Source organism: Aythya fuligula, chromosome Z (assembly GCF_009819795.1).
Source record: "Aythya fuligula isolate bAytFul2 chromosome Z, bAytFul2.pri, whole genome shotgun sequence".
In the NCBI taxonomy this organism is placed as follows: Eukaryota; Metazoa; Chordata; class Aves; order Anseriformes; family Anatidae; genus Aythya; species Aythya fuligula.
The window spans coordinates 43,595,951-43,608,389 of record NC_045593.1 but is presented as its reverse complement, the minus strand read 5'-3'; positions in this window follow the sequence as shown (position 1 = coordinate 43,608,389).

The window sequence follows — 12,439 nt, the reverse complement described above, 5'->3', positions numbered from 1 at the left end:
GTAAAGCACGCATCCGTGTCTGTTGGATGCCCCCTGGCTCATAAACCTCCGCCTCTAAGCCTTAATTCACCTCTAACCCGTGCCGCGGTCAGCCCCGCTACCCTACTTCCTTTTAGGTTTCACGGATTCACGGTTTTTTAAATGGCCAAAACCTCCCCGGCCACGGGCAGGTTGTGGCAGGAAGCGCGGCGCTGGCGCTGGTGGAAGCTGCTCCACCTGGCGGCTCCATGAGGGCACTGGAGATGTGTGCCTGCTTCACTGCCAGGCACAGCGAAACACAGCAAAACAGCACAACACAGCACAACACAACACAACACACCACAGCACAGCACAACACACCACAACACACCACAGCACAGCACAACACAACACACCACAGCACAACACAACACAACACACCACAGCACAACACACCACAGCGCAACACACCACAGCACAACACAACACAACACCCTGATGTTGCTTGTGGACCTCTTTTTTGAAATGTCACCCCAAGTATTCACGTTGTATGTCTGTGTCTTCAAAGGATGCCTCTTGCTGTGCCGTCTCTGAAGGCAGACAGTCACCACTTTCCTATCTGGCTGGTTTTCAGCTTCTTATCTTCTAGTTCCACAAAATATCCTAGGTGGAGAAACTGCTGCCTGCAGCTAGTGCTGCAGCAAGGAACGCAGCATAGCCTAGGTAGGAATAACAGATACCCATGTGTGTGAGAAAGGATTGGGTGAAGGCCTCTGTGGAAACTGCGGCTGTCTAAATGGAGAATGTGGATGACAAGAGCACATGACTGGAGCAATTATTATTATTACTATTACTATTACTATTACTATTACTATTACTATTACTATTACTATTACTATTACTATTACTATTACTATTACTATTATTAATTATTTTTTTTTATTTTTTTATTTTTTCTGCAAGCGTTGCAGTAGGAATGTGTCCCAGATACAAGTGGGGAGAGAGCAACACTTTAACACTTTATGTGTAGTCTGGGCAGGGGGTGGCTCAGGCCTGCAGCTCACACTGTGCACCGATGCCGTGTGCGTGCACAGTGAGTCAGACACCAGAGACACTGCATCTATTTCTCTTGCACAGACCATCCACGCCATACATAAAAGGCAGAGTTGCTTTGCTAGTGCACAGTGGACACAGCAGGGACTTAGGGAGTTTGGCAGGTTGGTCTAAGCTGGCATTTCTGGGATGTCTGGAAACTCCAGTCCAAAGAAGGTAGCTGGGTACATGGATCAATAGATAGATAGACAGATAGACAGGCAGACAGCTTTCAGGTAGCAAAAGTGGTTATGATCAACCAAGCTTGGACATCTCATACTCCTAACAAAGAGCAATGCCAGCAGGTTGCCAGGGTACATGGCCTGACACAGACGCATTGAAAAGGGTGGAAATATCCATGAAAAGACTGTGACACTGTTTGGACACCAAGGATGATTGTATCGTATTGATTTTTCTGTATGAGTAAGCTGCAAATGTCTTAGAGGCTGCAGTTGCCAATGTTAAGTGCTACATAGGAAGTATGCTCTTTATGCTACAGGTACCGAATTGTTCCATAATGGGAAATAGTGCTAATTCTAAATAAATTGCTGTAATATTTCTCATACAGTCATGATTATTATCAAGTCATATATACCAAGTTTCTGTGTGAGAAATTGTGTTTTGAAATACAAAAAGAGATCTTAAATGAACATGTTTAATCATATAATTAATTATAATGATCCAGCCAGTTAAATTTAACTCTTCCCATCCAAAATTCACCTAATGCTATCATAATGTTTTACTGCCATCATAGATATAGGTAGACAGAAGATGGTTTTTATTTTTCTTTAATAAACAAAGGCTGTTCAATGGGCAATGCCACAACAAAAGACATTTATTGAAATACTGGGTTGAGTTTATGGGAAAATATATCCAAATATAATGATATACTTTTTTTTTTTTTTCCTGTTAAGAAAAGGCTCTCTAGGTAGTTGCAAAATGAATAGGTTCATGACACCGAACATTAAAACAAAAAAACAAACAAAAAAACCCAACTATATTTACATAAGAGATCATATAGTGGTGCTGATTCTTAACAAAATATGTTACATGTGTTTTTTCTTTACTAAACTTTTAAGTTATTTCCACTTCTGAAGAAGTAAAATTATTAAACTTTATCAGTTAAACTGTATCAGTTAAGCAGATTATATCACTAGGTTCACAAATAGAAGCCTTTCTCCCAAATGAAGAAGATTCTGCCAATTCTGGTTTCTGAACCTAAAATGAGTAATGTGACTTTTTATGAATCTAGCCTCAGCAGAAATTCTGAGAAAGTACATTAAGTATCCCAGCCAGCATGTTTTTTTTTTTTTTATTTTCCTTTTTCCAGAGCACTTCAGAAATTTTATGAATGATGGATGACATTTTTCCATGTTATCTGTCTCTGACCATTTAATTGAGGCTTCACATACCTCTTATGACTTTTTTAACAAAGACCAGAACCTTCCAAGTTATTAGGCTATCACCCAAGCAGCCAGTCCTCAAATTACTGGCAGACCACAATGATTCCTTTAAGGTGTCCAGTGACTGAATGCAAATTATGCTTTAATAGCAGTATGATTGTGCTAAAGTAATTGAATTTTCCTGGCATCTTTTCAATTTCTTGACTGATTAATTGTGAGGTAGTGGGAAATGTTTCATTCAAATGAGAATGCTTTATCCAAATGAACAAACTTGAAAATACTTGCGGTCATATTTGCCCTGGAAACATTATCACTATTGCTATTCCCACTACCAGAATTAAAATCTTAATTGTTCTTTCATAACAATCTTTGAGATTTTGTTAACATCACAAGCAACTGACTACTGCACCTACAGTGCACACTCAACTGGTTTTGTAACCAAATTATCACAATTTTACCTGGTAAAATCAAGTAAGTTTACTTGATTACTGCAAAACAGAAAACATTTGTTTTTCTATTTGACAGTTTTTTTTTTCATAATGTATGACTTTATGTCTTATAGAGAAGATCCATGTGAAGTGGGCATGATGTCATCTGGCAGATATTTTTTGTATCAGTATATTTGCAGAAAGCCTTCCATGGAGTTCTCTTTTACCTAAGCCTGGACTAAATGACCATAAGAATGCATTCAGAGGGCTGCGTGAGCAGTCATGCACTGTGCAGATACTGCAGAGAGGGTAAAAGGAGAGGGAGAAAACTAATCAAATTGTACAGACACAGGATCCTATAGGCAATGCGAGGTTACAAGAAGGCAATTATATTCAGACTTCCTTCTGGTATGGTTAATTTGATTTGTGCAAATATAATTCATGTTAATAGTCAACTGGACAGCTGACTGGATAAAACTCAGGCAAAAGGTTGTCTTAACAAAATCGTGTTGTGTATGCTTCAGTGTCCATTTAAGATGTGTTTAATTAAATTGTAGGTCCACTAAGATATTGTGATTCTCTTGATTTGAGAGAATGAGGATTTCCTTTCCAGTCTATTCTAGTTGCAGACAATAAGTATTTTTTCAGTTTTTCTTTCTTATTAGTAACACGGAGGAGTTTCATTTTAGTCTTCATTGTTTATTGACATACACATATCTTAGGAAATTTATTCTGATGTTGTTGGCATGTGTGTCTTCTCTCTACTATTAAAAATTCTCCTTATCTCCAATGTTGGTAGAATACATAACTTGATTCTGAAGCTTTGATGTAGTTATACAAATAAGCTGTGTGCTTTCATGAATTCCAAGGTACATTCACATAATCGAAAAAGGAGACAATGGAATGTAAATATCTTCCAATGTTTTATTTACAATATTTAGAAACAGGTGAAAATATGACATAATGTTGAAGAATGAACAGTCAAGAATCTTAAAAAGACAAAAACTCAAGAATGCCTATCAGAAAAACTCATTACATGCTTCTATCTCCTGAAGACTTTTCCATATAATGTATTTTACAATACTCACTTTTAAAATGACATTTATTTTCTGTTTTATGGCATTTTCGAATATTATCAGACATTTTCTAAGCCTCTCTGCTTTGACTAATTGTTCAATACTGATGGTGTGGAAGTCAATAAAGTGTTATCATCTACTTAAATTAAATGCTTAATTTTAGAGAAGTGTAATGTAAAATGTAAGTTAAAGAATTCTAGCTTTTCTGAAAGTACACTTATTTACCTTTACTCTATTCTACTTGTGTCCTTTCCAGTGACACTAGGAAAGGTCTGTTGTTCTCAGAATACTGGAAAATATAAAGTGAAAAGAAATGCAAATTAAAAAAGGAAAAAGCTTAAAGATTTTTTTCTCTTCCCTATAAAGCATGCTCATCCTGTTAGTAACTCCTAATTGAAACATATCACAATGAAATGGAGAACTACTATAAAAGTGCACAGGCCTCTTAGCACTTGTCAGGAACATCTAGCATAGTGGATATCTGTTTCATGTAAAAGCAAGCTCAGATACTTTGGGTAAGAACAACTTCCTGAATATGAAAGAGGAAAAATACTGATTTCCAAGCAGCTAATATTCAAATTACTTTTAGGGATTTAAATTATATATATATACACACACACACACACATATATATATACTATATATATATTGACTGTAAATACAACCTAAAGAGTGCTAATATGACATGTTCACTGTAAGAAGTGTTAGTGAAAGAGTTTATACTGGGGTGTTCTGTTAGTCACAATTAGTCGTCATTATGAAGTAAATCAGCCTCAAACTTTGTATGTATAAATCAAAACTATACAAACAATTTTCAATTTGTTATATGCAATGCAAAATAAGTCAATAAATTGTCTAAAGATCTTTCCTTTTAGTCCTGTACTAAATATCCACTTGGGAGGTTGAACAGCACTTGGTACGAAGTAGCTCTCAGTGCCCAGCAGGATTTACTGAGAATAAAGAATCAATCTGATGAATATGCCAAGTTTTCAGCAATATGAGATCAACAAATTAAACCAAAGCTGTTGCAGGTGTTAAAAATGACAGAGTATTTGTACATGCTACCTTATTCAATTTTTTCATACTGAAGTGCAGTGCCAGAGGGTATGTTGTACATGAAATAATAAACATGAGTTGTAAATGGCTTTTCTTATATTTCTGGGTTGCAGGACAAAAAATGCAGGTAAAAAGGATTGGGAGTGACTTCACTGTGCAGCTTCTAAGTGACATTAAGCATGTCCTCAACTTGCCTGTGAAGCTGAAGGAACACAAAGTTACTTGATCTAGTTACAGGTAAAATAATGCAATACTTTATAACCTGTTACAAAGTGTACATGCCTGTGCATGCCAGAATTCAATGATTTCTGAACAGAGAAGCCTAAGAAAACATTGATTTGCTGTTTAATGCACATGATTCTAAACACAGAAGCTATTGCTAATTGCTTTTCAACAACACAGGAAATACTGTACTATGTTTGCACAACGGCTAGTCAACTCACTTATAAGAAAGCTGTTGTAAACATGTGGTGGAAGACTAATTGTCTTTTTACTTGATAGTTCCATAGACTTCAAAAACATCTTAATATTATGGGCTGTGGACACGAAGTAAATTTTTCAATGTCATTTCTTTAAGAGTCTTGCCAAACTTAATTGAATATAGGAAGTCAAAGTCTATTTTCGCACATAAAAAATTCTCCACATGAAGTGTCCAAAATCAGTGCATTAATGTAAGGATTCCTGGGTAGTGCTCAACAATCAAAATCTGTCTGAATGCTTGAGGTTATAAAATAACACACTACTTATCTGCCATGTTGAGAGTGTGAAAGAAAATAAGGAAAATTACACTCTTTTCAGTCCAGAGTAACAACCACAGCTGCAATAGTGGAATTCAAAAGTGACTGCAAAAGCCAAGGGGTTATATCTGATGCTTTTGTGCTCCTCTGGAGCAGAGTCAGGAAAATAGCTGCATCTTTCTGCTTGGGTGTGGAAGGCTGCACAGAATGCTCATGGTGAGTGCACAGCTATTGCTAGCAGGCCAGACACGTGTGATCTTGAGCAATCTCAATGTTATTGCAAAGGCAGACTGGAGGGAGATAAAGACTGCAGACTTATGGGAATGATTTCTTTTCTTCAGTCTCTTAAAAAATAAACTGAGCATAGCTGAAGAGGACATCAGCAGAGCTCTATTGGTTTTATTTCAGTCTAAATGAGATTATAACCAGTTTCTCCCAGATTACTTTCTCACTTTGAAAGCTGCTCACCTCTACTGGAATTACAGCTTCAACAACAGATTTATTATTTTAAAATTTCATCCTGTACTTGTCCTCTAACTCTTGGAGTGTAAAAGTTGTGTACTTTATATTTCAGGATGGCTTTACAATAGCAAGAGTGTACACCGATGTGGAACCATTAATTTTGAAAGCACTCAAGGTATTATGAAAATGTAGCCACCTGCTGGCTTTTGAAGGTGGAAAGGCAAAAATAAAAACCTTAAAATGTTTCTCCTAAAAGTGAGTCTAAATGACAATTATTGAGCAGTTAGCAGTAAGTGCTTTTGAAGTGTGCTCTCTTAATGTGTCTGATGTCTTTTTACATTTGGTTTGTCCACATCTCTTTCCTGAATAGCCAAGCCTTCATTCTGCAATCATTTACAAGCATACTTCACTCTTACGCCACAGAGCCTCTCACAAGTTTAGCAACAAAGGTAACTAAATCTAAATCCTGTATTTATTAGCTTTTGCATAATTAAAGACTCAAGTCAATAAGAAGCAATAGTCCTTAAAGTAATTAGAAAAAAATTAATGACAAAAATCAAAAGCTATAAAGGCAGCTTTATCAGAAACTGAATATTGTTGCATATGATTATTTAAAAACCAATTTAATAACAGATTCCAGTCAGATGCTGGCAAGATTAGCAAACTTGAAATACCTGTTGCATATGACATGCATTCTTCCTCTGCTGCTTAATTTGTTCTCAGAATGTACAAGGAACCTGATTTATATGCAAAGGAGAAGCTTTATTTTCTGGACTTTGATGCGATTTAAACATGATTACCTATCCAGGGCCCAACTTTGAGGATCATTCCATCTTGGAAAAGTGCTTTCTGCACATTTGAACTTAGACAACTATCAGTGAAGACAAAGTATGTAAAATTCAAATTGTATGACAGGAGTATTAAAGATGAGAATAACACAAAAGAAGAAACGGAACAATAAAATGACCAAAACACATCTAAGTACTTTCAGCAGTCTGAAAATGCTTGTGCAGCAGTCATGGAGGCAGAACATTGTTACAAGCCAGTGCTGCCCAGCAGCAGTCATATTGCACCCTGTAACAAGACCAGTAGAAAAAAGAACACCAGATAGGTGTGTGGTGGGTGTTACCTCACAGTGTGCGCTCAGTAGGCAAGGCTTGGGGGTGATAAGAGCTCTTCAAAGCCTGTCTCTGAGGAGGTTAGCTGGGCTGGCCATCTGGTAACTTGTGTTGGTGTAGTTTTTATGTATTTTATAATTAGTGTTAGTGTTACAGTAATGATCAACTTTTGATCCTGTTTTTATCCTCCTAGCATCGCTGAAGTCATTCATTGAAAATAGTTGGCTTTTATTTTGAATCGGAGCCTTACATGATTGTTTAGATAAGTACTTTTAACAGGAGGAACAATTCCTGCTGTAGCAGGGCAATATGCCTTTTCTTCATTTGCCAACCCTGTCTGCAGACATACCTCTACAGTAATTATTTGACAGCAAATGCAATATATTGTGCATTGCCATTTTCTTCATCTCTGCACTGAAACAGAGAGGAAAGCAGAGATCTGAATTTCAGTTTGGTCCAGAGATGCAGATTACCTTTATTTGGATTAGTAAGTTACAGGTAGAATTAATTATTATTATTATTATTATTTATTTATTTATTTATTTATTTATTTATTTATCTATCTATCTATCTATCTATCTATCTATTTATTTATTTAATGCATCATAGACCAGTGAGATACGTGGATGTGGTAGCTACCTTTGTGTTCAGCAAGAGACAGTCAGGTTCCTTTAGGTAATGAATTAACTACAAACATCTGAAGCCACCAGTTTTGTTACATGTAATATGTGTTAGTCTTCCACTGGTGTGAGGGGCAAGGTCTCTCTGGGGCTCTTAAAAAGCATGGAAATTTGCTGCATTGCTTGTCTGAAAGCAGCCGTAGAGAGCCAATAGTGAGTGCAGTATTTGGGAACAGAGTCCTCAGAGAAGAGAGAAGGGCAGTACAGGAAACTGTGAAAGAGTACACTGACTGCTGTAGTTTTCCTGATAATTATATTACAAAAACAGGACTATATGTTCCCTGAAAAGGGAGTGTACCAAAGAAATGTTTCAGTCCCCACTGGTAGGGACATCTTTGTAAGTCTTAGGACCCAGCGAACTGTGATAATCGTCTCACTGACTTTGTACACTCTGAGCCAAAGGCTCTGAGCTGACATTTACCCTCATGGTAGCTGGCTTGAGAGGATTAAAATCAGTGGAAAGTTTGTTTCAGTAACAACTTTCAAACACGATGTTTCTGATATGGTTTAACTCAGATAAATGCTGATAGATACTTGTGCTTGCAGGTGACATCTGCAGGAAGTTTACTAAGAAGTTTGCACAGTAAATTCAACCCATCCGTCCCTGTGGGAATGGAGTATTGAAATGGTTGTTTTTTTTTTTTTTTTTTTTTTTTTTTTTTTTTTTTTTCCCAGCATTTCCTGAATCTCTGCAGAGATTGCTAGGCTTCAGCAGCGGATGTAAGTGCATTCTTCTGACTCACCCCCTTTGAGCCATGTGTGTGGCTGTAGGTGAGGAGTGCCATGAAGGCAGTGGTACATCCCTACTGGTTTCTTTCTGCTGGTGTAGCTGTGGCTGATTATTTCACTAATAGCTCTGCATTTTTAGTGGATTTGTGAGATCATGCTTGACTCACAATAAATGTTTCCTTTGTAGTGCAAGCATACGAATCCTGGGTACATTGGTGTTTCTGTCAAATAATGTGATCTTTTACAGATCTCATTCATACAATGAACTTGTAATGTTTTTGGAATATAATAGGAATCAGAAACACTACGTGAATTAAAATTTCAGCTTCTGGCTCAATTCTGCCCTCATCGCAATCAGTAGGATTTTTGCTACATAAATATTTGTGCTTTGTAAATTCTGTTTCTTTAAATACTTGTAAGGTTTGTTAGTACAGTAATAAGCATTATAGAAATAAACATTAATATTTTATATACAGTTTCCAAAGTACTGGTGTAATATTCAGATATAAGAGACTTTCTATTTCCAGATACAAAAAGCTGTGTTTTCTTCACAATTATTATTTCTTTTTGTAATAAAGTGATTTTTTATTTTTTATTTTTATTTTTCCTTCTCTCCAAATGCTTACTTAAGACTGAAACAAGAATCTCCGGCAGATGTGGGGCCTCTTTGAATACAGAACATTTGAAGAGCTTCTTTGTAATCATCTTCAAGTGATGTCCTGTACACCCACTTCTATTCTATTAGCTCATTGCTAATTTAGGTTTGGTTCTTGTATATATTTTATTCAAATATAGTATGTCTCAAAGGGAATTCCACTGAAGAAAACAGAGTAATATGCACAAGTGTTTGTAAGCTTGGAGCCTTACTATGGGCAAAGCATTTTTCTCATGAACTGGGTCCTCCAGAAATGATCCAAACCTTCTTTATAACTGGATGTCTAGACAAGGTAGGAAGCTAGAGTTCCTGTGAACCATTGATTTTGAGAGCAAAACTCAAACTTCTATAATGACAGCTAACTTTAAAGGACTCCCTAAAATATTGACTCATGGCTAGCTGGTTCTCATCTAACCTGTACCAATTTATTTTAATGAAGTTTCTGTTGTTTGCTTATGGCACTGTGATCTGTCAGACACGTAGCCCCACCTATTTGCTGTATGGCCTGGTTGCAAGAACCTCGTGAGAGGCCCAGGCCTGAGGTGATGGGTAGGTGCGAGCCTAGGGGAAGGAGATAAGGTGTCACACAGGTCCCCCTGCAAGGGTACTGAATTGTGTGTCTGCTCTACCTGTGCTACAGCCCAAGGTCTGACCCAAGGCAGGTGAGTTTACAGATGCAGCAATTGCATTTATGGGTTAATCTTTGAATATCTGGAAATATGTGTGTGTGCATACTTGTTAAAATTACAAATGTTAACTGAAAGAGCTAAAGTTGCTGTGATGATCAGTCACTGAAGGAGAAGCCCTTGACTTCTATATTCTGTACTTTGAATCCACGCAGAACCATGCAGAAGTCAAAGTACTACTCAAACTCATTAGTGCTGCCTGCTGCCCTTGAGCCTAACTTCATAGCTGGCAGCAATTCCTAAGCAAACAGGAAGTATAGGCTTACTTATCCAGAAGCACTTGTCCCTAAGCAAATTAATTCAGAGACCAGTTAGATGTACAAAGAATGAAAATGCTGCTATTATACTGAGAGGTGGCAGCCCTGGGACTGGTGAATCTCAAACACACTTCAAGCAGACACCCACCCACCAGCCCTTCTTCCTGCAGCCACGTGTGCATGGCACTGCAGCCCGCCACAGACTGCCTCAGATAGCAGTATGAAGCCAGGAGGGTGCAGACAGACCTCACTGCAGTGCGATGGGGTCCTGGCAGCAACTGCAGCAGCCGATTGCCTTCCACCGAGTCAGAAATGGATGAGCAGGATATTTTATTTTACACTTCTCTCCATCAGCTCAGCATTTAATTGTAACTGAATTCATTTCTATACCTACCTTTTTGTTTTCTAACACTAGGCATGCTATTTAATGTCAGTTCCTGAAGTACTTTTTGGGTGATCTTTCCATACACTACCTCCATAAGGCCTGTCTGGCTTCTGAGATGTGGTAGAAAAGGTTGTGCTCAGTTAAGCATGACACTTGAAACATATTTGTGGGATTTTCTGTATAATTTCCAATCCATTTAAATTTTTGGGAAAAAAAAAAAAGGCCCATAATGTTTTTTGAAGAGGGATGAGATTGCTGTCCTAGCATCTGATGCAAAATCCAGCTGATGGGTTGACATCCTGCAGTTCCAATGGGGTAGAGTGTTTGTTTGCATTGCTTTTTTTTTCTTTTTTTTTTTTTTTTTCTGTTTGTTTCATTTACTTGGTGACGTGCTGCTAGACAACTGCCGTATTCTCTGCTAGTAGTGACTGCATTTCTGTGCTAACTGAGACAGGGAAATCTGTTACTTGTCTCACAGGGCTCCCAAGCACCTCAAGTCCACATGGTAGGGCGTATCACAAAAGCAAATAAAGTGTCAAAAAAATGCAAGTGGTCTGTATTTAAACCAGGTAAGTACAATTCTGCTGAGCTCTGTCCCCTGCAGCTGTGCTGCTGTTGGTACACACTAGTTGCTGACTGTGTGAGAGCCAGCTTGGAGAGGTGTATTTTGTATTGCAGTCGTCACTGTTTCTGTAATACTGAGAACCCTTGGGAAGCTTGGTCCTCTCCATGTGGTTCTGAGAGTAGAGCGAAAAATGCTCTGACACCGGTAAACTTTGACCTGCTGCCTAAAACCTGAGTTCGTCGTTGGTTCAGCTCCCTCCTTGTTTCTTTTCTAGATGGAGAAAGGCGTGCTGGAGAGACAGGAGGCAAAGGTAAAATATATGCCATAGAAAGAACAGATTCCTTCTCCATTGTAGGTAGGAAAATCTGTTGCCTCAAAGTCAGTCCACATGCAAACATCACACATCTACTGAGCTTGCATGCTGCAGGATGGTAAGACAAGAAGTGTTTCTCTGTTATTAATGAGTGGGCACCCACAACTGGTGTCTCAGCCAATAATGACCATCTTCTTTAACTTGTGCCTGCTGAGGTTCATAACCTGTTTCAGGTACTTACTGGTTGGCTTCACTGTTCACTACATAATTTGAAGTGTTTATCTTTTACAAGAAGCATGTATGTACAGCTCTTCTTTTATGTTCCATATTTAAGGGTTTTGCATATGTATTAGCTGGCAGTAGTGAGCATTAGGTACTTCCCATTTGCTTGTGGCTGTCTGTATTTCCTGCTGCTACCAGTCCAGCAGAAAGCCAGAGGACAAGTTTACCTGAGTAGTGGTGCTTAAGCTTTTTTTTTTTTTTTTCAGCAGATTTTCCAAAGATCGTTAAGTTCACGCAGAACTATTTACGGAATATGGAAGTTTACAGGTCAACAAGGATAGCAAGGCAAAATGAGTGGAGCACCCCTCGTGCGCAGCCATTAGCACTCGTTGTGGGATTTCAGTCACACCCCATATCACACCGTCTGCTTTTCATTTCACACTGAGAAAGGATGCACCCCTTTTTCAACACAGAGCTGATCCCCGTTCCAAGGCTTGTCAGGTTTGGTGCTTGGTTCCTGCACAGCCTACAAGGTTTGGAAATATGCACACATCTTTTTATGATGGCGAACACAATTAGCGGAGCCACCGGGTGATGTGTTTTCTTTCCCACTTGCA